The sequence below is a fragment of the Lissotriton helveticus genome, chromosome 10, assembly GCF_964261635.1.
Source record: "Lissotriton helveticus chromosome 10, aLisHel1.1, whole genome shotgun sequence".
Classification (NCBI taxonomy): domain Eukaryota; kingdom Metazoa; phylum Chordata; class Amphibia; order Caudata; family Salamandridae; genus Lissotriton; species Lissotriton helveticus.
The window spans coordinates 1,013,729,459-1,013,757,430 of NC_136071.1; the positions used below are offsets into that span (position 1 = coordinate 1,013,729,459).

The 27,972-nt window shown below is 41.2% G+C and overlaps 1 protein-coding gene across 1 annotated transcript in view; it reads left to right on the plus strand.

The window, feature by feature from the left end:
* The window catches only part of COL28A1 (collagen type XXVIII alpha 1 chain), a 621,255-nt gene extending 616,836 nt beyond the window's left edge, over positions 1 to 4,419 (plus strand). The window contains exon 36 of the mRNA XM_078663712.1: positions 4,020 to 4,419. The gene's annotated coding sequence lies outside the window, so the exon portion shown is untranslated. The remainder of the gene's footprint in view (positions 1 to 4,019) is intronic.
* The last annotated feature ends 23,553 nt before the right edge of the window (positions 4,420 to 27,972 follow it).

Here is a 27,972-nt window from a genome sequence, read left to right on the forward strand (position 1 = left end):
TGGGCTATGTAAAACGAGGAAGGGGCTAAACAATTGGATTCTGTAAAAGGACAAAGGTATATACTTTTACATTAGATCTTAAATAATTGTGCATATTATTTTTTTGTGTGTTCGTTGTGATTATTATCATTAATGCTTATCTGTCGAGATGTGGCTATCACTTTTGTGTTTGTCGTTATATATGTAACAATAAAAGGACCAACCCGAGAGTTCACAGGATAATATAAGGTGTATGGGCCAACAATAAAGAATCTATCGAAGGGTAAAGAGGTAACTTCTTAGCAACTCGCATCCCAGAAATATTGGAGAGAACTTCATGAAAATGATTATGGTTTTGAAATACATATACCTACACCAGCCTAATAACTCAGCTTTAATATGAGCGGCTTCCACTCGAGAACTCGTTTGTCTTCCCCAAACACACCACAGTAAGTCTGTTCGCCTGCCCCATCAAAAGCTGAGTATTCAGATTCAATAACATCTTCCTGTAACTTTCACTTCAAGCTTGTGCAGCTGGGTTACCCTGCCGAGAATGAGGAGAGATGTGTACTTTACTTCCTTCATGTTTTATATCACACGTATTGAATCTTCTCTATAGACTATTTTGCTCTCCTTAATGCTTCGGAGGACAGTGATGACTGTGAAACCATTACCGCTCCCCCTCTAGACCCTTTGGCGTGGACTAGGAAAGCTTTGGACGGTACTGTAATGTCTCGCGAGTGCCTTATTGAAAAGGAAGCGCCTGCTGTTATTCTACAACAAAACAGGCCTGCACTTTCTCCCAGCAGTGGAAGTTCACATGTAGGTTTATTAGACAATAACAGACAACTCTCAATGACATCCAACAACCACAGCCGACTTCTGTACTATTTGAAACTCATCACTGCTATTAATTTGACATATGCTGACAATTTTACTCTTTGCCATGCAAATTAAAGCCGCTGGTTTACTCCGAGTTTTTGAAATCGTCATAAACCTGACATGTCGTTGGGCTACAGGTCTCCCAAGAGGATTACTCACAGCATCATAATTCAGCACAAACCTCCAGAAATGTTGGTATCATCAATGCCTTAGTGCAGTATCTCATCGTGTAACAGCAATGTACAAAGGACGGCGGAACGAGACGGGAGAAGCCCCGAGCTGCTGACACGGAGGACGACGCTACTGCTCGCGCACTCCTAAAAACGAAACCTATGGTGGGGGCGGGACTTCCGTTTTGTGAAGCCCGCGCCCACGGAGTGCCTGGAGGAGCAGTGGTGACGCGGGGCTCCCATGCCCGAGGGAGAGCCCCGCGGTCGTAGGCTGCACAAGTCCTGAGTGCCGGTGAGCGGGGAAGGGGGGGGATGCCTGTATGTGTGCGTGTGTGTGTGCGACTGCGGAGGGGTGGGGGGGATGTCTCTCCGTGCGTGTATGTGTGCTTGTGTATGTGTGTGCGCATGCGTGCAGTGGGAGGTGTGCCTGTGTATGTTTGCGCTTCCCAGGAGACAGCCACGGCGAGCGCGCTCCCGCGCGCGTGGCCTGCGCCGATCGCCTTTTGCGAAATGCGCGCGGCCAGATGCTGTCTCCTGGGAAGCAGAGTCAGTAACAAAAGATCTCCTGGCGGACACAGCGCTGACACGCTGTTAAACGCCAGGAGACCTAAAAAGGATGATAAATTGCGGGTTAAGTAATTATTTTGGCAGTCTTGTGAAGATAGTAGGCTTGCAGTTGAAACCGAGAAAAGCACAGTACTATTTTATTATAGATCACTTGCCTCTCCCGAGCCAGCGCTCTATCTTTAACTTAAATTAACGCACTGGGAGAGATCATTGTTATTCTGTTTTAGATTCTGTACTGTTTAGCGGCTTTTGTGTTTCATTACATTGTATGCCACAACGGGGAGTTCTGCTTCACCTTGTCCCTGTGATGGCATTTCCGAACACTCTTTGTTGCATTACATTTTTTTAAAAACATTTTAATAATGCACGTAAGCACTTTCTCAATCCTTTGCTATAAACACTTGGCCACCGCAGGTGTAGTGAAGCTCTATATCACCTGCAATTGCTGAAAACCCCAAGCATTTGCTTTGATGTATGCTCTTTTGTAAAAGCTTCTATTAGAGCCAGGAGAACAATGGAGGGATAATAACACCCCAGGACAAAAATGCTGCTTACCGTTATCACTGCAATTTTTAGGTCTCGGCAGCGAGACCTATTGTTGCTAAAATGCCTCCCAAGGAAGACAGACAGGTGCACGAGCCGCTTAGGGTATGTGGACGCGCTTTGCAGAGTGTGAGTGCAGAGTGCAGAGTTGTGAGTGCAGAGTGTGAGTGCAGAGTGAGTGTGCAGAGTGCAGAGTAGTGTGCAGAGTGCAGAGTGAGTGTGCAGAGTGCAGAGTAGTGAGTGCAGAGTAGTGAGTGCAGAGTGAGTGTGCAGAGTAGTGAGTGCAGAGTAGTGAGTGCAGAGTGCAGAGTAGTGAGTGTGCAGAGTAGTGAGTGCAGAGTAGTGAGTGTGCAGACTAGTGAGTGCAGAGTGTGAGTGCAGAGTGTGAGCGCAGAGTGCAGAGTAGTGAGTGCAGAGTAGTGAGTGCAGAGTGGTGAGTGCAGAGTAGTGAGTGCCGAGTAGTGAGTGCAGAGTGCAGAGTAGTGAGTGCAGAGTAGTGAGTGCAGAGTAGTGAGTGCAGAGTAGTGAGTGCAGAGTAGTGAGTGTAGAGTGGTGAGTGCAGAGTAGTGAGTGCAGAGTGCAGAGTATAGAAAAATTAGAAGAGGCATACGTTTCCAGATGTAGGTTTGTGAATAGCATTTTGTAGCATGCCAGTAGTACTACTTTAGTACTACTTCACATACTACAAAAAGCAGTTTGTGAATAGGCTCCTTAGTCTTTTTCTCATTTATGACCTACGGTTATCATTCATCCATTACTCTTGAGCTTTAGGTAGGTGGACTGTCACTTGTGTATCATCTGCATTACTATGAAATCTACATGTTTATTTCACATGTCAAATGGGCTCTTTGCAGATATTAAATAGAACCAATGAAGGGCTCCGTATTGTACCAAGGTTGTTTTCATACACCCCTGTCAGATAAAGATCCAAGCAAAATTTTCCCCAGGGTAAAATCCAATCCAGTGGTGGGCAAGACCACCAAAATCTACAGAGAGGTCCAACAGAGCAATAGCGAGGGATCACCAGTGTCCATTATTTAGAGCCACATCTTTATTAAGTTTAGAGGCAGATATTTAAAATCAGCATTTAAAAAGCTCCCTCTAATGTTTATGATAGGGAAGTACATCTATTACATGTTCTAAATCATGGACATTTCTTTTTTTTTAATTGTCATGGACTGCTGGACTGAGATTTGGGTTGTATTACATTGAACACTATTCCTCTACAAGCAATCTAAATTGTGGCAATTTCACGGAACACCATTTGGGGGACAACCACTTCTGCATGAAAGTTTTTAAAATGTTTGATGTTGACATTCCTTTACAAGTCAGTAGGTGAAAAGATAAAACGATTAAGAATATTGTTCAGATCAACGTTTTACCAATTTTGTATTTTATTTGGTAGAAATATAATAAATGATGCACCTAATCAAACCAAATCATCATAATCCCTATTTCCAAATAGGCACTTGACAAATCTACCTGAGGGATTACTATAGATATAGCTGAGATATTGTTAAAGATAAAAATATTCCCATATCTTTTCGCACCATTTCTACTGCCACTATAACCAATCCCCACCCTGTTTCCAGAAAGGTAGTGAGTGGCAAATGTTGCCTGGACATGGCCCTTCATTGTAATTGTTCACCTGAGGGCAAAATTAGAGGCAACTGTAGATAAAGAATTAGCATGGAAACTGCATTGTGGTCCTCCTAGTAAGAGGCATCATTATAACTTATGCTAGTTAGTTATGCATGCAGGAATATTTATTACATGTACAAGACCAGCTGTGTAAACTGGTCAGCATGCTGTAAATGCTTTGTAGTATTCATACATTGAAATGTATTTTATGAAGCTAATTGCGTTTTTTTCTATTAGCTTTCAGAAGATGAAGATGACCATGACTGAAGAAAAGACATGGAGGATGATTTTGAAAAACATATCAGCATGCCACAGTTCTAACAACATGAAAACAGTGTACAAGTCACAGTGTTACTAATACAGACAATTACATCTCTAAACTGGACAATCCTGAATTTTATTTTTGTAATACCATTCGCGTTTTCAAACTTGGTGAAATTGTTTTTTCATTCATTTGTGATACAAATGCAGATACATCTGTAGAATACACATTAAGCAGCATTTCCCTTTCTCAAGTTACTATCAGTGTCCATAGGTAACAGCATATGGGAATGAACTATTGTGTAAGCTTATTTTTCTTTATCTCTTGGATTCATGACCTTTCACATATATTTGAATAAAGTCGTTTGAAGGTGCACATGCACATAGTTTTATATTTAATGACAAAAAAATAGAAGAGCATTCATATAACTTTCTATTGAATATAGTACCATCTTCCTGGACTGGAACTTTCATCACATCTTTCTCTAAACTGTAAATAGTTCTAATTTATGGCTAAGCGCATGTTAGTCAAATTGCTGACAACATGCATTGAACAGAGACACAGATATATAGCATTGAGGATCTTGAGGTTTCAGTAACAAATAGAAATTAAAAAGATAGAGTAACAAAAATGCAGAGATAACAAGTAGGAACATACAAAATAAGACAACAAAAAATAGAATATATGAAAAAGAAGAAAGAAGTTGATGAAAAAATGCATGAGTTAGGGCTTGGAGTATTTTGGTAAGGTTTAAGTTGTGCTGGGGGTTTAAAGTTCCATTTGGAGTAGAGTATGAGTTGGAGAACGTTGCCGGGTAAGGTTAGGTTCAGGGTAATGAAAAGAGTTAGGGAATGGTAAAAGGTATTTTGTTAGATTACATTTGGGGGTTGATTCGGTTAAGTATATAGGCTGCTTGGTGTTAGAATAATGAAAGTTGTAAGTGATGGCTTAAACTCTTGGATGCCTAGTAATGTATTTATACGTCATAAAAAGGTGTCATCAGGATGCCCTTGTAACATGCATGTACGTCACTTTTCAAAAAATTTCACCCTCTTGGGGGTGCTTGTTTTGTATGTTTACAAACTGCTTCAGTAGTTGGGGATGGGGAAAGGAATTTGCTGGTACACAGTCCTTTCTGGGTCCAGCAGACTCCTGCTGAATGAGACAGCCCATTGCTCACTTCACCTCATTGGTATGTGTGTGACTTCACTTACATATCAGATGGGTCTTGGAGGGATTCCCTTACTCCTCCCAAGTCTGTCTAAAGATCAAGCTGTGGGTAGGCCAACAGAAGCGGCTATGGACAGGTATTATGGGGAGAAGATGTGGTCTTACGACTAGAGTGGCCGACCTTGACGCTGGGGAACCATGTTGTAATCTCGGCAGGGGCGCTCAACATCCTGTGATTCTCTGCAAATCACTTTATCTGCCCATGCCTAAAAAAAAAAATGTGTCGTTTTGTAATGCAACTGGTGCTCATGTAAAGCGTTCTAAAACCCTAAACCTTCGTGTCAAGTTCACGCTATATAAAACTCCATAAAAAACAAGAAAAAAATAGTGCACTCAGCTCTTCTCTAGCTAGATATTTGTAGTAATGTAGTCCACGCTGATGATGAGGTTCAAGTAGGTTTATTCAAGTAGTAGTTAAGCTCTGTAGAACCGCCCACCAGGAGCAGCCTGCTAGCTGTTCAGCCCTTCCACCAACTGTCACCACTCATACCCAGTCACTCAAGCATTCCACTCATGGCCCACACACCAACATTCCACAAGGAACATTCACACTGGCTCAGCAGCTAGGAACAAGATAACATAGAACAAAATAACACAACATGAAGATACTACAATGTTCTCACCAGCTCAGGCCACTTTTATCTGCTGGTGTGAGGATGGGGGAGCAGCCCAAATCTTCCCACCAACAAAAGAACTAAATCAGGGGGTGGGGATTGGAAAGGGAGGGACTAGGATTATTCCTTCCAACATCCACTTTCTGATTTCACTTTACTCAGACACACATATCTGTACCGCATAAAGGAGCCAGGTGCTTATTGAATTTATTCTTAGCCTAAGCAAAAATCAAAAGTTTACCTGGCTTCTTGCTAGGACACCAAACTGTGTTTTTTGTGCACAGCAAGTAGCCAAATTCTGTCTGGACATTTTCATGAACAGTACAACAAGGGAGGAAGAGGGCCTAAGGGGATGTTTAGAGACCTCTCGCTGCTACAGCCCCTCAATAGACAATATAACAACAAAAAGTAGCAGTGGGTCAGTGACTCAGTATCTCAGGTACGTATCTGGAACAACAAGGTGGAACTCAACTGTGTGCAAGGAATATTAACTAAAGGTGAATATCTTTCCTGTGTGGAAAAATACCCATCAGTTGTCGATCCTGGGCGCCCTGTTCATCATTTGGGTTCCTTCACACCGGGAAGGTAAGTTTAAGCCACTGTAGATGGTAAGAACTGGACAGTGGAAAACATTTAGATGTTATCAAGAATCAGGGTGTAGAAGGACAACTATAGAGCAGTGCATGTGAAAAGTGAAAAATGTGAACTGTGATGTAATCAGGTAAAATTGGGTAGTAGAAGGATAAACAACTTTATTAAACACCTTGGTACTCCCAAATCAATAAAATGCGTGCGATAATAGCGGCTTCAATAAATGACCACTAATCCTTATGTACGGTCAACATGTTTCTGCAGACTAAGTTTGGAGCCTAAAAGGTAGGAGAATGAAGAACTACTAAATACCCAGGTGATACCTTTTCCTATTTTCACCTTTTTAATGAGCAGTCGCGATTATGGTCCTGAAGAAAGCAGCAGGATACCTTTTAGGCTCCGTACATAAGGATTAGTGGTCATTTATTGAAGCCGCTATTATCGCACGCATTTTATTGATTTGGGAGTATCAAGGTGTTTAATAAAGTTATTCACCTTTAGTTAATATTCCTTGCACACAGTTGAGTTCCACCTTGTTGTTCCAGATACGTACCTGAGATACTGAGTCACTGACCCACTGCTACTTTTTGTTGTTATATGGACATTTTCATGACCTAAGGAGATATCCCAACAATGTATTGCTCTGTGATAGGACATAGAATTTTGGAGAAAAACAGTGGCGTAGCTAGCACTTTTGCCGCCCGGGGAGGTCCTGCAGTTTGCTGCCTATTGACGGCCGGTTTGTGCATGTAAGAGCGAGGGGGTGCGGTGAAGTGAAGGGGTGAAGTGCTGCAGCAACGCCCTCAAAAAAGTGCCACCATGGCTCTCCGCCCCCCACCGCTGCCCCCCTAGTTACACCCATGGAGTAAAAGAGTAATTGATCACAACAGTTTCACATCGTATTTTTTTGCGCAAAAGGAACATCCTCAAAAATAATATATCATTACTTTTGGCAGACTCTTCCTGATGCTTGTAGTTTGCTCTGAAGCCCATGATATACACAGCCAGCAAACAATCTGTGGTTTACGATGGTTCTTCATTGTATACAAAACATGCATCAATTGACAACAAACAAGTCTAATAAGTAGAAATTTGGGGTGAAGGAAAGCTATATATTTTACATGGACCCAATAATCTGAGTTTAGGGCACCTGAATTCTCAATTACCCATAAAACTAGGCGATTCTGACAAAGTTTTTATGATGACTTATAGGAAGCCAAATATATTGCAGAATTCAATAGATACTAGCAAATTTCCTGCTATCCTGCGTTCCCACACTTCTGAAAATCAAAATGATACCCAACAAGTGCATTGCTTGGGATAGGAAAGGCCCAAGTACTAATTGTGAAAAGAGCAAGAAAGAAGCTTGAAATTACATACATTTTTGTGATGTAGATAGGCCTGGGGTTGCCTGGCACTTAGGTAAACCCACCAATCGCAGACTTTACTGTACACTAAATACCCAGAGGAGTCATGGGTGGTGAGGCTGACATGAATGCTGCCACGTTATCTTACCCAAACTGTAGTGCACGTCATACATTACTTAAAAATAGAGGGTCCCATTTATGAGGCCCCTTGCGCCATCAGAAAGTCACTTTTTGTGACGTTCTGTGGCGCAGGAGCCTGCTCCATATTTACAAGGCAGCACTAAGCCACTGAAATGGCTTAATTATGCCTCGTAAATATTGTCCCCTTTAACACAGTTTTCTACATTAAAGGGGTGTGAAACAGGTGTTGTTGGGCCTTCCCAGCAACATCTATGGCATTTCGACACTGCCCCTGATTTACAGGAAACTGTAAATCTGAGGCAGCGTCAAAAACGTAGGGAGGCACAACGAGGAGAAATATCTTTCTTTCGCCTCTTTTTTTCCCATTCCTATGTGTGCTGCATTCTGCAGCACACATAGAAAAAGAAAAAGGCCTCTTGTGATTATTTTTGTGCAGGTAGGTTTTCCTTCCTGCACAAAAACAATCATCTTCTCAACGCAGGTACCCTTGCACCATGGTGCAAAGGGGCCTGCGTTGGCGAACGGCAGCTCATTGTGCGCCGTCGCAGGGAAAAAGGACAGGAATGCACTGTATCTCATAGATACAGCGCATTTCTGCCCCTTTCTTTTACCGTAGGGCAGCGCAGCAGGGAGGCCTGCGGCACTGCCCCACGGTAAAACCTCATAAATTAGGCCCAGAATTTTCTCACATCGCTGTGATAGTAATGTAAAGACTTTTTGGAGAAACACAAAATGCCCACCACCCAGTGTTACCACACATATGCCACTAAAACAGTACCTTGTGTATGTAGATGGGCTTATCGTGACTGAAAGTGTGAAGTCAATATAGTGTCAATGTAGTTTTTACATGCTTACATTTTTTACTATTTCTGTCCTGTCAAATAGTCCCATTGGAATTTGGAAATTTTGAAAGCAAATGCCAGTTCAAACTACCCAACCTTTGGTCGCAGGTATCACCCTTGGGTGTATGGAAACTTACTGTAACCATGCATTTTTAAAATGCACACACCACAGGGTTTCTATCGCTGTGTGCCAGACCATCATCACCCTGAATGGCTAGCCGGGAAAGTGTGATGAAGAAGACATTTGTAAGATTGTCAGCATTACCCCCCACCACCCCCAAACATGTGTGATTTGTACATGGGTTTGAGTAGGGATCCACAAAATAGAAGCCATGCAATGTTTTTGATGGGGGAAGAATCCAAAGGGGGACATATATCTAGAGTCTGGGCTTGGGGTCCGTCAGCACACAGGACAGTGGTTCCCAAACTTTTTTGACCCGTGGCTCCCTTGACCTAATTGGCAGTTGACCGTGGCTCCCCACCATTTTTTTACCGGTGGGCAAAGGGGGGTGGGATGTAAGCCACGGCCCTGTAGGGTCACAGAACTTCTCTGTGACTTCAAATATCTTTATAACATATGGCAGGCGGTATTTTATCCCTTTTATGATATTTGGAAGCCTGCAATCCTTGTATAAAAGCTACTCAGATGTAATAAGTTATTAGTGTTAAATTCTGACATCACAATGTCTTCAGCCAGACCCAGCAGTCAACTTTATAGAATTATCCTACACCTACTTTTTGGGAAGTACAACTTTGAGGGTTGGGGCACAACTTATTTAGTGCTGAGGTGTGTGAGTGGTTTCCCTTATTGTCTTTCTCCAGTCCATCTATGTATATTGATGATATTTAGCTGGGAAGTGAAAAGCATGTCATTAAATGTAACAACCTAGGCAATTCAATATTTGGTGCTCATAAAGAAAGTGACAGAGGGGGAAGGATTACTATAAAGCATAAAAATAGTGACTTAGATTTTATTAACATGAAAAATAAAACACATTTAAAAAGTTGGTTCTCAAATATAATAAATCAACTACAAAAATTAATTAAATCAGCATTACATAGTATCACAACACAGTTAAAAATTCCAAGTAAAAAAACTTTTTTTTTAAATAAAGTGGCATAAAGTGTTTCTCGACTCGCGTTTCGGCGACCAGCGCCTTCTTCTGGAGTAGCCACGAAATATCTAATAACAAAAATGTTAAAAAATAACATAAGCAAAATATTTTGAGAATTCATTAGATAATTTATAGCATATTTCTGTGATACAAAAAAATCATACAATAAGTCACTAACTAAGGTCAGCAAAGTATCAACAAGCACCTCCTTTTGTCACTTAGGTAAATTTGTAGCATATGATTCTTACATGGAAATTATTTTAACATTCGACATACTTATTGCATTGCTCATTATGTTTCATAACATTTTTAAAGGTATGCTCATGTATACTGATATGGGTTTGAAACAGACTAATTTAGACATAATGAGGTCACCTATTAAGCTTTCATATTGATAGACTAGCTTTTATGTCTATATATTATTTTTAAAGACACATTTTAACCAGTAATAGCTTCTATATATTTTTGTTGTTGTCTAATATACTTACTGCTATAGCAGTTAATCAAAGATGAAAGTTGAGGATGTTGTCTGTGAAATAAAGGCGATTTTAACTGAAAAGGGGGGATAACACAATTAATTTTATTCTTTATGGAAATTTTTCACATAAATCAAAATGATTAAACTAGATTAATTAAAAGAAAGGGATTGCTAAGGAACTTACAATTCCGGATATTCTAGGTATGCAGAATATACTTCGATTTGAAAGTGTAACAATATAGCTTCTTATAGGTGAGGCCTTTTTAGTGAGGAATACTATCTTCAAGGTCGTTTCTAAAAATTAAGATCATATTTGTTACATATTAAAACTGATCGAGTACTATTCATTATTTATTATGTTAGAACAAAACCTCTATGCTATGACGGTATATTGCAAGAATCTGTGCTCAACGATTGTTGTGTTCTAGAGAAATGTCTTAAGTCCTATTCTTTTCCTCTTTATAGTCAGATCTTAGGTCACAACATTCGATAGTTTTTAGTGGTTTTCTTAACAGACAAGTTTTTTGAAGGGAATTTAAGCGATCATTGAACTTATAGACAACTTCTATTTCAGGTTTAATTAGTTATTCTATAAGTTTGGAAAGAAATAGTGGTTCTATAAGGCATACAATAACTGAGGATAAATTCTTATCAATTTATACTTGAAGTTGCAACTTTACCTTCCTGTAATATAGAAGATTCGCAGCCGGTAATCACAATGTAGATTATGGCGGGATGAAAAAAACGAAACTTGCACGGGTCTAAAAGGTGTAAATTGTAAAGGGACAGAGTCTAACAAAGTCCGATAAACATCATTTACCTGAAGCGTTTAAACAAAATATGCAGGCAGATACATTATATTTGAAGTTTACCTTAGTTCGAATTTAAAGTATTAAACCTCCTGGTCGCGAAAAATGAATAAGGCAATGTTCAATGAAAGAAAAAGACATTATCAACTTTGTTTAGTTTATGAGGTATTTCTTTAAATAACAGGGATGCAGCCTGTACTACGTACCTGTATTAAAAAGATTTTTAGAAACGTCGTGATGTAGACAATCCTCCGAATGTGAGGTTAGCATACACGCTAGGAATAAATGGCAGAGGCAACGCTTTAATAAAAGACGTTTGTAGCTTATTGCATAAACGTCCAATTGTTTAGTGCATACGGGCGCTTACCGATTGTATTATTTTATTTATTTATTTTATTTTATTTGTGCATTTTTATATAGCGCGGACTTTACCCGCAGGTGTCAGAGCGCTTCACAATAGGAACAGAACTGGTACATGAGAACATTACAAGTGAACCAAATAAAAAGGCAAACGTTACATTAAATGAAGCAAAAATGACAATCGTGAGCCAGCAAAATACAAGAGGTAGCAAACGGTGCATTACAAAAGTAACAAATCGTGAACCAACAAAATAAAAGAGGTAGCAAACGGTGCATTACAGGAGGAAAAAGTGACGTGTGCAAGTTACAAAAGCATACAAGGTAAACATAAAGCTATAATACTGCAATATATGGGGGGCACTCAAGCACAAGAACAAATAAGGAGGGAATGGTGGCACTTGTGCAGGTATCGAAAATAAACAATTGTAGGAGGTAGAAAACAGTGTGTTACAAGAGAAAGTGACGGGTGCAAGTTACACATGAGTACCAAACACAGGTAGAAAGATAGTACTGCACAAAATGGCAGACTCTCAGACCACAAGAACACACTGTCATGTAAAGTAGATTTTTCTATAATGGAAGGGCTTCCTTCGGATAATAGAGAGGGCATGAGTTACGTTTGGAAGTGTCTTTGAAGGAGGAGAGCTTTGAGGTCAGTTTTGAAATCCTGGGAGGAGGTGGTGGTCCGGAGCTGCGGTGGAAGGGAGTTCCAGATTCTCACCGCATTGCCCGAAAAGGATTGTTCTTTCGATGGGTTCTTTCCTTCTTGAAAGTGGGAGGTTCAAGCAGAAGAGTTTCCGCATTTCGTGATGGTCTAGAGCCTCCAGAGAGTTTCAGTTTGTTCACCAGGTAGCGAGGAGAGGAGGAGTGCAAGGCTTTGTGGGTGATACAAGCAGTCTTGTAGATGGCTCTAGCCTCGATTGGAAGCCAGCGGAGGGTGGATAACATGGGAGTGATGTGGTCGCTTCTTTTGGCCCCATAAATGAAACGAGCTGCTGAATGGAGAGCAGATTTAAGGGGGGACAGGTGGGATTTGGGGAGGCCAGTAAGAAGAGAATTGCAGTAGTCCAGTCTGGAGAGGACCAGCGATTGCACCAGGGTTATAAGGTCCTGCTCTGGGAAGAAGCGACGGATTCCCCAAAGAAGGCGCAGATGGTAACGAGCAGACTTTGCAATGGAATTGATGTGAGGGGTTAGATTGAGTTTTTTGTCGAGGATGACACCCAGGGATTTTGCGCTGTCGGCAATGATGGGTTTAGTGTTCAGTAGATTCAGCTGATCCATCCAAGATTGCACTGGGGAGGAGAGATTGTAGAGGAGAAGAGGAGGAATTCGGTTTTGGAGGGGTTCAGAATCAGTTGATGAGTAAACATCCAGTTATGAATGGTGTCAAGAGTGGAGCTTAGGATCGAGAGATCGTGAGTAGAGGCAACCTTGAGGTAGATTTGAGTATCGTCAGAATAGAGATGATAGTGGATCCCGGATTTACTTAGGAGATTTCCTAGTGGTTCTAAATAAAGGTTGAACAAAGTGGGTGCAAGTATAGAGCCTTGAGGAACACCTTGACCTACCGCCACACGAGATGAAAGACTGTTCGCTATTTTGATCATTTGTGATCTATCAGAGAGGAAGGAAGCAAACCATTTATGCACAGTGCCCTCCATGCCCATTCTCTGTTTAAGAATGTTGAGGAGGGTGTTGTGATTGACAGTGTCAAAGGCTACAGAAAGGTCAAGGAGAATTAAGCTGACGCAGACCAGGAGTAGCATACACGTCAACGTTCTCGTGGTGATGATCTTATGAAGCCAACGAGAGCTAGGCTACTACGGACTATTTACGCAAACCAGCGTAAAAAAATACACCCGATTGTATACAAAACGATGTAGAAAGCTCCATCAAACTCGGACATGCGGGCTATGGGTCATAGACTCACCGTTTAAATCGTAATTGATATTGTTTAAAAAGGTGGCTTCTTTTAATTAATAATAATACCAATACTCCAGAAATTTATTTAGGGTCAATTTATGAGTGTAAGTATTATTCCTCAATTCAAAGTTAACTTTACGAATTTGGAACCAGAAAAGATGAAAATAAAGAACAGACTAATCGGTTTCAATATATCTTTCTTATTCTTGAAAACCTCTATAAACAGATATAGCCTAAATTGTCCAACAACGGAGACCTATACGCCTCAATTTAGATGCATTAATAAATAGCGTTCTCCCAGGGTATATCGCTATTCAACCCATTTTTAAAAGTATCAAAAACGAACATCCAGAAAACTTCACGTTTTTTTCTTATTTGTTGACCACCTTTAGTGTCTGATATGTGAATTTTTTCCAGTATTCGCCATTTGAATTCTTCTGGACTGTGATTATGTTCCACAAAGTGTTTTACCATTGGGGCCATCATTTTCTTCGTATTTATTGCTGATCGGTGCTCTGTTAGGCGCACTTGGATCGATCTAGATGTTTCACCTATGTACCCAAGTGAACAAGGACATTGAATGAAATACACTACGTTAGTAGTTTTATAATTCCATAGTTCTTTGGCCTTAGTGGTGTGTCCATTGTGACTAAACTGTTCTCCAGCAATTATATTATTGCAAGATTTACACATGGAGCATGGTATTGTACCTTTAATAGGGTGGCTGTAAGGATAGATTTCTGTACAAATCTTTGTTGGTTTGCTGGATTACAAAACCTTGAGTGTACAATGCAGTCTTTAATGTTCCTATTGCGGCGGTGCGCAAACAGGGGTTTAGCCAGTTTTTGGTCATTAGAACAATTACTGTTGAGAATATGCCAACTTGAATTGATTATCTGTTTTATTTTGGCATTAACTGTGGAGTGTTTAGTGACGCAAACTATCTGTTTGTTCTCTTTTGGTGGATTTACTTTCAGTAGGCAGTCTCGATCATAGTATCGAGCTCCTGTAAAAGAATCCCTCACCAACCGGTGAGGATATCCTCTTTCTATAAATTTTGATCGCATCACATTCGCTTGTTTGTCAAAATCTGCAAGAGTAGAGCAATTGCGTCTAACACGTAAGAACTGGGAAAAGGGGATGCTGTCCTTTTGGTTGCGGGGGTGAAAACTAATATAATGTAGGAGGGTATTTCTTGCCGTAGGCTTTACAAACAGATCAACTCTCAATCGATTTTGGTCATTTAAGATAATAATATCCAAGAATTCCACCTTATTTGCATTAATATGCGCTGTGAATTTTAAGTTGGTATCAGCAGCATTGATCCAATACAGGAATTCGGACAGGGTCTCTCTCCCATTGGTCCAGATAAAGAAAATGTCATCAATATATCTGGACCAATGGGAGATCGACTCAAAAAATGGGGCCACTTCATTGTAAATGTATCTGTTTTCGAATGCGGCCATATAGATATAGACGCCCCCATACTTACCCCCTTTGTTTGACGGTAAATCTGAGCACCAAATTGAAAAATGTTCTCAGTGAGAACAATCCTCAAACAATTAAGAACAAAGGCTTTTGGACACGGTATCTCTTGTTTTTCAATGAACCATTCAGTGGTTTTCATTGCTGCTTGAAGAGGAATGTTACTGTATAAGGACTCTACGTCCAACGTAACTAATAGGTCAGTGAAAGAATTAAAATGAATATCTTCAATTTTAGAAATCATGTGACCGGTGTCTCTCACATAGGACCTAATTTTAGGAATATGGGGGCGTAAATAGTTGTCAACATATTTTGATAAAGGTTCTGTCGCTGTGCCTATAATGGATACAATTGGCCTATATGGGGTTCTTTTGATCTTTATGGATTTTGGGTAATCCATACACACAGGCCACTTTTCCTTGATTAAAATTTAAGAATTCATATTCTTTTTTGGAGATTTCTCCATTATCTAGGGCTTGTTTAGTAATGCCTCGAATATTTTTGGCAATATTGATAGTAAAGTAGAAGTTAATTTTTGTGTAGAATGTTGGATCGTCCAGCATCCTCTACATATTAGTCTCATATTGGGAGGAATCCATAACAACAATCCCACCTCCTTTGTCGCATCCTTTTATTGTTAATTTCTCATTAGAAGATAACGATCGCAAAGCCAAATATTCATCTTTATTTAAGTTGTAGATTGGTTTCGGGATGAATTTTAATGCTTGGTCCAATTTTTTCAACGCTACAAGCTCGAAAGCCGCGACCTCTGGTCCTAGTTGGTCAAGGCCTGGGCTAAATGTGGATGGAAGAGTGAGAGTTTTAATATTATTGTGGTTTCCCTTATTGTCTTTCTCCAGTCCATCTATGTATATTGGTGATATTTAGCTGGGAAGTGAAAAGCATGTGCCATTGGCAATGACTGTGAGCCATTGTCAGTGAACAAGAACATCATTAGGTATCTACGAACTTCCCAGTGCCCAGAAACTCACCCACAGGGTTTGGTGGTCCTAGTTGGTGACCGTGTGCTGCCCACTTGCTGCCCACCAATGAAGTACAGGTCCAGCAACTACTATTCGTGTTCTGTGCCTCCATGGGTGGTGTCAAGACATTCATCTAGAAATGAAGGATCTCTGTGAATCAGGCCCTAGTGAGATCAACATCAACTACCTGGCCATCCTGTCCTTTTGTGGGCAAGTTCTCTGCCTGCATTAGTAATTTCTCTTTGCTCCTGACAGGTATAGAAAAAAAACGTATATTTGAATTTCTGATATCCGATCCTGCAGCAGCACACTTGCAAGTCCCACACATGCCAAGGGACCTGATGCAGAAAACATTTTGCGTACAAGATCATATTTGAGTTTAATACTTTTAATGTTTAATGCAATACGCATTTTTATTTATAACATTGACACGGCCTGTTTTATGTAGTCGTTTGATTGACTTTAGAGTCACCACATTCCAATACTTGTTTACTTTAATATGTGCACTTAAATTTTATCGATTCCACAGCGCCACCCTTTTTAACTTGCACACTTTCCTGAATCGCACCCCCTTGCTTTCAAGACCCATTTCCATTTCAAATAGTTTCCTCGAAGAACAGCATGGCTTTGTGCGCCTCGGGTCTTACATGCAAAAGAAAGCAGCCCCCACCACCAGTGGGACCTTCCCTCGGGTTCATGGAAAGTTTGCTCAATAAACACAGACATTAAATGCCTGTTCATTAAGTGGTGCGGGTTGGAGTGAGCAGAGGTTAGGCACTTTCTCAGCCAAACCCCAAGTCAGTGAAAGCTGAAGGATTCAGACAGCAAAACCTGTCTGTGTTAATATTGGAGACGAGACTTCTGGGGTTGAAGGTTCTAACATCATTTGCCATCAGAATCTGTTTTTGTGTCAAATAGGTCAGGAAGGAGGAATCCGATGAGCTAGTGGTGGTGGCCAGGGTCTGACTGGCTGCAGAAAAAGAGGCTTCACTTTTCCATATTGTGGTCGCGGTGCCCCTGGCTCCTCCTTACGGCGCACCGGGGTGCCGCGGCGTACAGTTTGGGAACCACGGACACAGGAGAACCTACCAACCCCAGACATTCTGAAAACGAGATGGGGGGAAATGTTTGATAAAGTGGCATGCATGAATCATCTTTCATCACCAGAATCCTCTGCAAATGTTAGTATATGGGCATATGAAGACCATCCGGACCCCAGACCACCAGAAAAATGACAGAATTCCTACCATCTATGGTTCTCATACTTTTAATAAAACAACACCTAGTTTATCGCCAGTCGGCGCCCTGTACCCATACAAAACCTATACATGCCTCATTCTTCTCACTCAGGAGAACTAAATAAACAAAGTTGAGGGTCAGGTTTTGGCAGGGATATGTTCCTGCGCAAGGGAGATTTGAGGAAATGACCCTGCTTTTAAAAAAAAACATTGCTGAAGATCTGCATGTTGTATCAGCCAACCGCTCAGTGCGATGGAGATCTGGCTAACAATCAATAGATTGCTTAGGGCATACAGAATTAAAATATATATAGTTTTTAACTGTAGATTCCTCACCTTTAGAAAATTCCCAGGCGTTATACTACAGCCAGAATATTTTAAAGCATAGCCCTTGTGTGCAATAGGTGGCAACATGCAGCTCAGTGTTGACCCTCTCCACACTACACGTGACATTTGGAGCCGTATGTAAGTGTCACCCAAGCATGCTGATGTCAGTTTCTTTCTTTCTACACCTTTGGATACGGATCCAGAGCTGGCTCCTAACTTTTTATAGTATGTTGATTAATTTTTTTCCGAAAACAATTCTTTGCCAGTGTGCAAGAGAACATGTCCTATACTAAAACTACAAGGTTTAAGCTTTGTAGGGACTGTTCGAAGCAGATGTCTGTGGCAGATCCCTACGATCTACGCCTCTAGTGTTTTGGTTTAGTTCACAACTCCAAATGTGCAGAGAGTGTGACCTTATTCACCTGAAGGTACTTACAAATATACATATGTACATGCACACACACACACACACACACACATGCACACATGCACTAAACATTAAAAAACATAAAACTTACCAGCCGCAGTATCTCAGGAGGGAAACTTGCCTCGTACCTGACGATTGGGACTGCCACCTCCTCTTACTGGTTGATCGCAGGTCAGCCAAGAGTAGAGATGGCAGTCCCTTTCTCATCACATAGTGGTGTGGGAAAAGTGAAATGGCTGACTCTACCCCACTCGAGGAAGGTGTCAGTGAAAGATACTCTGTCCCGGTCCAGGCTATCAGTGACGCACCCCGTCATCATGAGGGGGAGGACCTTGAGGCACTTTGTCGAGCTAAGGACAGGCCCACAGGGATGTGACATCTTTAGCCCAGCAAAGTTCTGCTCAAGCAGCCAAGAGCCTGTGGATTTAGCACATGTACAGAACCTGGCTGCCTGAGCTGAACATAAATAGTGTCTGTCAGGCTGACCTCTGCTCAGCCTGACAGACACTCTTAATGTATGCAGAAAGCTTGGGGGATGGGGCCCCTCTGTTCTTAAAGATGGGCCCCTGCTGAGGTTACGACTCCCTTCCTGTCACACTTTCAATGTTCTTTGCTCTGCATCACCCTTCAAAAGAGGAGGAGAGGCTCCATCATTTGCACCCCAGAAGAGCACCAACTTTTTACATTGATCATTAAAAAAAACAGGTGGACGATCAGCTCTTTATGCTGTACTCTGGGGCACAGAAAGGGATAGTCCTCTGCATGAAGATCTGCTATACACTAGTCAAGAAGCAGCCAGCAGAAGGACAGACGGCCCATTCCACAGGAGCCAAGGCTGCTATCAATGCGCTGACAGTCAGAGTGTCTGTCCTGGATATTTGTCAGGTTGCAACGTGGATATTAGCACACACATTTGCCAAGCACTTTTGCTGGGACAACCAGGTCTGATGGGAAAGGCATAGGCATATGCAGATCCAGCCATCACTTCCAGGGCAGAGCAGAGTTACCACAGATCTGCACAATGCCACCTACTGGTGGAAAAGGGCTGTGCTGAAATCTTTTTCAGATCCAGTTAAACACCTGTGGACATTCTAAAGGTGAGAAATCTATGTTTACATAGAGTTTGCACCACAATGAACATTACCAAAGGTAGGTAACATGCTCATTTACAATTTCCATATAGCCCTGAGTTTGAAACCTCTCATCAAATGTGCAACATAAACAGTAATTCTGCCACAATTTTGTGATCTGCGCAATTGATTTTGCAAATTACATTCCCAAGGAGAACCCACATATTTGAGATGTTGCCAGACTCCAGACATTCAGGGCAACATTTCTTTAGTTAGTTAGTGTGCAAACACCTAGGCAGTGAAAGGGTTAAGAAGAAGGTGCAGCAGAAAGGAGGGACCAACATAAGGGATGCCCTACTCCCCTATAAAATCTCAGAGTCAACATGGTATTAAGAAAAAAATGTATTAGGGTTAATGAAGAACAGTCAGAGATTATATAAAAGGGTTATTGTATATCTTTGCAGATAAATTATTTCCTTTTTCCTTTGCCATTTATGTTAGTTTTCACATTTTCATACTTTCCTCTTCCCTCTACTTTGTTATATCTAATTGTTTGCATTCACATTTTTTTACTTACAAACATATCTTCTGAGACTTACATTCAAAGAATACTAGAAATTAGACAATTGAGCAACATTTTTAAACCAATGCAAGTTTGTTTAAAGACGCTGATGTTCAGCAGCAAATGCAAACAAGCAGTTTTTCAAACACAGTAATATTCCATGTGAATTTAACTCTACAATTTGAACCCCTTGGCCGCGGCAGTATTTCTGCCACGGCGCTGGGGGGAGGGGGGCCGCGCGGCGCCGCCATGCTCGTGACGTAACCACTCCGTCACGAGCCACGGGCTCGCTGTGCTTGTGGCGGAGTGGTTCCGTCACAACCTCGCCCGCTCAATAGAACGCGCCGCGCAGGCGCGGAATTGCGGCAGCAGGGCGGGGCGGGCACGCCATGACGGAACCACTCCGTCACCAGCACAGCGTGCCCGTGGCTCGTGACGGAGTGGTTCCGTCACATGCGCTCATGGGGTTACGTTTTAAACTATTTTAGCATGCAGTTTGCGAAAGTATCAAACTATTCATAGGGACATAATTTAGAGTTGTAACTCTTTTGATCAAGTGCAGGTACTTTGCCTACATTCCTAATTTATAAATGTGGCTATACAAGGTTCCTAGTTCGTATGCAAGAATGCAATTTTTATTATATTTGAGAAAATAAGATTTCTGTTGTTCCTATGAGTTTACATCCCCTAAGAATAAAATATTTAAGATACACAGTAGTCATTTTTTTTAAAGTACAGACTATGATAACATGATTTTCACAAAGCAAGTTAGGTAAAGCTTATTTTACCATGGCAGGGAATCCAACTTAATACATTGTACTTTAATGAAGAATAATGCTCACAATAACATACTGTAACGATTTCCACTCTCTCACTTAAATCAAAGTTGTAAGTTTTGCATTGCCATAATATTAATAAAACCTCTCGGCAAATAATACAAGACTTGCTGTTGCAGAACGGTGGCTATAGTAAATGGTGATTTCTCCTGTTGGTGTGACATTATTTTAGGTTTCACTCACTCAGATTACCTTTCCACTAATTTATAAACGTATTGAAATATGTTATTCCAATGAACTATGTCACAGTACTGTATGTTATGATAAGGAGAAATACTTGAATCTAAATAAAACGGTGATCCGCCTTGTGGTTTCCCTGCTTTTTATAATAGCACGTTTTTTAATGAAACAACACTCAACATCACGCATTTATGATTTAGTAATGCAAACAATATACATTTAAAGAAGAGTATGTACGATGAGAGTTGTCCTTTAGATACTTGAGGGTTGCCGTAGGCTGCACTCTTGAAGACCAGGAGTGCTTTGTGGTGAGCTCAATGATATCGGGACTAACCCGATCCATCCAGTTCGGGAATATGCTGCCGCTCTCCACTATGGGGAGGGTGGTGGTGGCCAAGATGGCGTTCCTCCCAAGGTGTCTGTATACGGCCCAGAATTTGATGTGCACGCTTCCCGGTAGTGTGTTCCGAAAATTGGATAGCCTCTAGATCCAGCTGGTATGGGCAGGGAGAAGGAGCAGGGTAGAATTGCTGCAATTGAAACGTGACACACTGGAAGGGGGGATGAGCCTCCCGGACTTGGAGTTGTATTACTATGCATCTGAGTTGCAGTATGTGGAACAATGGACGCTGGATGAGGACAACGCTGGGAAACTAATGCTAAGGGGAACACATGGAATGCTCTCATTGGTGGAGCTGCTTATGCTAGGAAACAGGGTACCTGAGGGAAGTCCTTATCTTATAAGTCAAACAGCAGAGATATGGGAAAAAGTGATTAAGAGAGTGGTTAAGAAACCACCATTCGCTAGGGATTAAGATATCTGGACACTCTTGCTGTTTAGTCATGTAGACAGAGAAATGTCAATGGGGAGATGGAGAGAGGGGGGTTACATAACATTGGGAGACCTATACCTGGGAGAGACTTGTCTGACTTTTGCAGAAGCACAGGAGGCATTTGGAGTGACAAGGGCATAGTTCCTTCAATACGCTAAAATAATGCACATAGCGAGGGAAATATGGACATACTTCCCGAGGGAGTGTGGCACTTTATAGCTCGTGCTAACCGCGGGAGGTGTGCGACACATGGTGACCTTTCTATATAGAACATTGAAGGAGGACAGAGGGGTGAGGGAAATGCCGTCTAGAAGAGCATGGGAGGAGGATTTAGCAGGTCCCTTCGAGGACACTGAATGGAGGGCGACATGCGAATTGGTTCAGATAGTGTCAAGTAACACACGTTTTAGGCTGACACACCTTAATTACCTGCAACAAACATATATGACACAGATTAAACTTTGCAGAATATATGCGGGAAGGTGGGCCATATGCCCCAGATGTGGGATGGACGGGGCCTAGTTCTTCCACCTAGCATGGGAATGCCAGGCAGTTCTACACTACTGGCAGGAAGTGACGGAACAAATGAGGGAGGTGACCGGATTAATACGGGAGGCCCTTACAAGGGAATGCCTGTTGGGCATGGTTAAGAATCCCAGGAAGGACAAAATAGGCTGGAAAATTCTACAGTTAGAGTTGGTGCTGGCAAAAAGGAGGGTGGCTATAGGATGGAAGAGCGCGCGGACGCCCTCCATCTAATTATGGCATAAAGACGTATTAGAATGGGCACAAGCAGAGGAAATATACATGAAAAAGATCCGTAGGGATGATAAGTTGGGGAGGACGTAACCAAGTTGGTAGCGTTGATGGGCAGGATGACTAAATATAACAGAGAGAACGACGAAGACATGAAGGGAGGGAGGCATGATGGGAGAATGTGCGATCAGCAGGCTTCCTAAAGCCATCAAGGTTTGCGAGGCCAAGCTTTTAGTGGCCCGCACTCAGGACGACCATTGGGCTCTACATTTTTCCTGGTTGAGTTCTAGATCGACCTCCCGCTCTTCCCCTTCCTCTAAATCTTATAAAGAGGAAAAATCATGAAGACACAAGAAAAACAAGCATTGGCATAGCCAATAGATTGCTCATTTTGAACCTTATACGTTTGTAGCCATACAGCACATTATCCTGAGTGTTGTGTGTGCCTGACAAAGCAAGCGCCATCTAGGTTCAATCTAAAAAGGACTATATACGAGATAGAGAGAGAGAGAGGGAGGGAGAGGGAGAGGTATAGGGAGGGAGAGGGAGAGGTATAGGGAGAGAGGTAGAGGGAGGGGGAGAGAGAGAGAGAGAGAGGGGGAGAGAGAGAGAGAGAGAGAGAGAGGTCATTTATCTCATATTGTTTTTTTTATAGCACTTTACCCCTTCTCTAGTCTTCTTTAAAGCACTGAGTTGGAACATTAGACATTAGACCTGGCACTAGACATTGGAAGAGTGTAAAACATATGCAAGGTGGGTACATGATATTATGCAGAAGTGTGTAATTGTGCAGTGCCTAAATGCCCTAAGTTGTGTTAAAGCACTACGGAGGGTCAGAAAGGAAATGAAGGCAGAGAGTGAGGATGGGAGAGAGAGAGCCAGCGGTGACATATGAAAGGAGATCGAGGTAAACCCGGGATTAAGAGATGCTTTGGGAATATAAACATGAATTGACACAATGCAGCAACGTTTTAATTTAAGATGAGGGTGGCTTCTTTAACACCTTAGGAGCTTGTAAATAAACCTCCCCAGTGCTGCGCTGTCCATTATCCAGTGCTGAACTGGACGTCCAGCGGCCGCACGCAGCACTGGGGAGGTAGTGCCCGTGACGACCGTTGGCCGACGGCAGCACTTAAAGGGTTAAAAGGGGAGAACTGGTCAGCATGGCTGGGATCACGGTGACAGTGTGCATCAACCACCCACAGAGGGTGTGCAGTATGGAGGACAGGCAACAATACATGCTTTTATTAATTCTTCCACTGATAGACCTACTGGAGTTTTAATTGTATATCTAAATCAATCAAACTTTTCTCTGGAGTTACAGTTGCGGATTCTGCTCCCATCGGAATATTATATAGTAGACTCTGATTAATTGTCAAATTAGGTGGTGAAGTCCAAACAGTATTTCTATTTTCATTTAGATCTGGATAAATCTTTTCCCTGCCTTGTTGCACACTTGAATTTAAAGGAACAATCAATGAATTCTCATTTATTTTCTGATTTAAAAAAAACGGTATTGCAGGATCTATCGTTACAGCTACTGTCACATCTTCTACATGTTTAGTTAATTCCTTAATTGTCTCTGCCAATTCTTTTCCAATTCTGAAGTACTTGTTTTTTAAGTCGGTGGACATTCTGGCCTTTCAAAAATATGTTTTTCTTCTAAATGTCTTTTTGGGGTTTCTACTATATCGTTCTCCATTGGTGGTGCATTTAGAGTTACCACGGCAGAAGATGATTGATACGGTGCAGGTCTTTTATTCAAAATGCTTTCCAACACCTCATCCTCCATGTCACTCATTCCATACATACTCTTTTCTGAAACCTGGTTATTTCTTTTCTCCTTACATTTTCTTCCTACAGTCTCATCTACAGTCCGTACCGGATACATTCCATCCCACATATCTGCCATTCTCCATGTTTTCGTTCTACTCTCATGCACAGATCCCCAATATCCTTTAAAATTTCCGCATCTACCATCCATATTTCTGAACCTTTCTTCTTCTTTAGCATGCATTTCATCCTCCCATTCCATCAGAGCCTCAAACTAAGTCGGTGTAGGTCTCGGTTCAAGTCTCATCATTTTCTCTCTCAAATTTCTTAATACAGATGAACTAAATGAACCTGTTTCTGGCAATGCCAATATTCCATCATTTTTAGTGTACTTTGCCCAATTCTCCAAGCATATGCAATTATGATAGCCATATTTCATCATCATATAAGATGCAGGCGTTTTTGGTGGCGGAAGCAATTTTCCCTCTCTTGTTTCTATTTTCTTATCCTTTTTAAAGAAATTCTTTATTTTCTTAAACCATGAAGGTTTTTCTCTGTCTTCCTCATAATAGGAATCCATTTTACGAATTCTGTCTCAAAATACGATTGTTTACTTTCTTCTAATCTGTACCCCTATTCTCTGTCCAATCCCAGCGCGTCTCACACCAACGCACGAATCGGCACAATCTTCGTCACACAAATTCTGACCAATCCAAGCATGTCTTTACACTAACGGACCAATCAGAACTTTAAATGTCACAGTCACGTGGACCAATCCCAGCGCGACTCTTGCTATGTCAACTTCTACTCCAGCTTCTGCTGACCCCTCCTTTACAAAATTTATTGGCACAATATATTTACACTTTATTTAACTGAAATCAATTAGTAACAACATAAAACATTTCCATTTGTCTGTTTCGCTAAAGTGATAGTTTTGTTCAATCTCACAAGTAGTCTGTATTTCCAGTAGACGGCGCTTACCTCTTTTCTACCACAGAATGTTAGTTTCACTGATTAAGTAGCACTTCCCTCTACCTTACCCTGCTCTCAAGTTTAGGGGAAAACCTATTACTCTCCCAGGGATAAGTTTTAGTCGGAATACCCAATTGATTCCTTTGCTTAAGGACAAGATTTTATAGGTTGCCTTCGCTATACATTCACCACTTTCACACAGAAAAGTCCCTACCTGTAACACACGATGATGTTACTATTTTGAAACCAGACTATGTAATGTGCGACTTCACTTGCCACACGTTCCTCTGCCTGCAGACAGAGTGACCAACTTCATATATCCCAGAAGTTTTCAAATTCCGACTACATATAGCGCAATACAGACTCAACATATAGTGTTGGAGCGTAAAACATCAATAATCAATAAATCTCCAAACTAACCTATAGAAACCACTACCCTCCTGCCAAGAAATCTGATCCAGCACGGCTCTCTAACAACCTTCCATCCTCATCCCACTCTATTCAGGAGCAGCTTGATGTTCTCATAGATGGGGCCCATAACACCGAGAGTCACACATACACACACAATTATTCCTGAATGAGTGACAAAAAGGCAAGCTGTTGGTTAGCGGGGTACCTAGGATTTATGATATATACAGTATATACATTTATATGCTAACATGATACCTTCTAAACCTCTACACCAAGGTACTCCACTATTTGGTCAATAGATCATCTAGTAGAAGTTAGTTAATGGAGATTAAGACCAGCTTAATCATAGTAATCCTATAACGTAAGCATTTTATTCTGTTATGACATTTTAAAAAAGAAAAACATAACTCAAGTTTATATTTAAATTTTGCATTTATCGAAATCATTTAGGAAAACAGAACTTTAGATTTATTTATACAAGCAAGAATTTAGCATTTTATTTAGTACATGTTAAAAGAAAATAAAAATTTAGAAATCATATTACCTAGTCCTGTTAAATAGAAATAACAGGGTTGCACGAGCCTCAGTCTGACTTTCTAGTTTCCTCAACGTCTTTTTCTCAAAACAAAATCTCTGCATTCAATCATCTGCATAGCTCCAAAAATTAAAGTCCACGAATTTCAAAGTCTCTAGCACCATGAAATAGTGCAAACTGAAAGCATGTTGTGGTGCAAAATAAATCCAAGGAGCAAGCTTTTTTCATCCTTTCGAACAAGCTCTTTATACCCTTTTTCTCTAACTATCTAAATTATAATTGAAACTTTTAGGGTGCACAGTTCATTCTGATTGGTCCATTAGAGTGGTGGCTATGATCACCTCATCCCATCCTTGACAGAACCAGTTTTCCAAAATGCTCAGTCATTCTCAACATGTTCCCACAGTTGTCATCTCCGTTTATGCTTGTCATTCACAATTTTGATACTTTATCTTCGTTCTCATAGTCTCAGATACACACATCCTTTTGGTACCCTTTAGCGCTTTAGGCCAAGCTGACCTTGACATCACTTCGCTCTGTGTGCCAGACATTCTGCTTGTTTGGCTCTTTCAATTCAGCATATTCGTAGAGGCTCTCTCTTTTAGCCGATGTCAACACTGCAGTCAGCAGCCATTTTCAACGGCCTGGCCACGTAGGCCTCAATGAGAACTAGTGCGAAAACAAACACAGCAAACGTTAGATTTAGAATTATAGTTTTTTCTGTTTACCTCCCACCATTCTACTATCCCTTATTCGTAATTACCTAGCAAAGCATGACATATAGCTTTATTTTACTTACCAAGTGTATTTCTTTTTCTTTTTGCCACAACAAATACATATTTTCTAATTAAGCAAGGACATACATGCTATTTTGGTATTCTAATTCTAGCACTATATTAATATGACTCGTTCACAATTGTTAGTAGGTTAGTTTTGCAAATGGCAATTATTTTCCCACGTGTAAAATGTCTAAGTGCATTTTGTTGATTAATTTTGATGCATCATACCATTAGTTCATTTATTGTCATACAAAATTAATTTCAGAGGATACACAAACATTGTTGTCTCTCCTCTGCTCCATCAGTTACTTCCCTGAGTCTTAAACGTTTTCTCTGCTTATGTATATGCGTGTTTATAGTTCTTCCCTTGTTATATTGTTCTTTTCATTTTTCTTTAAAAACAATTTTTATTATTAATCAAGGCAACCATAGGGCATACAGAGAATCACAGTGCGCATACATAGAGACCGGTAAGCGTAAGATCTTGATACAAAAACATATGATAGGAAGCATTTGGTTTAAGGCAATTGATTGCAGTATGTGCCTATACGCACTCCCCCCTCCTCTACCCTCTCACTCAGAATCACTTTCACTGTCCATCGTCAGAGGGTCACACAAATATCCCCTGTATTCATTCCATGCATCCCAAAGCCGTACCCATTTCCGTGGACATTTTCGATTCAAATACACTGTTCGTTCAGCCAACATTGCGAAGTCAAGATACGAACACCAATCCTTGAGTGCCGGTACCACCGGGGATCCCCAGTATTTAGCTATATTTCTTTTTGCGTACATTATTCCTAACGTCATCCAGTCCTGGGAGGAGTGAGTGAGATCATTGGGTTCCCAGATATTTAATAGACAGCACCTAGGGTCCGGTACTATTGAGTCCTTAACCACCTGTGACATAGTACTCATTACCTTATTCCAGTAGTCTGCAATGCATGGGCAGTTCCAAATGGTGTGAAAGAACGTCCCTTCCTCCCCGGACCCTCACAAACAATATGTATGTTCGGCTCTCCCAATCGCGTGTAATGTAACTCTAGTGTAATATACCCGATGCAGTATTTTCAGTTGTACTAAGCGAAGTCTGGAAGGGATAGCAACCTCCCGAGGGAAAGAAAGCACAGTCTGCCACTCTGACTCGTCAAGCTCTCCCACCTCCTCAGTCCACTTGTCCTTTAATTTCAAAGTCGGGTCCGGCAGGTTATTAATGAGCTTACGATAAACGAATGAGGTCGCTTTTTTGGGCATGTTCTCTGTAAGAAGCCTGTCTTCTAGTGGGGTA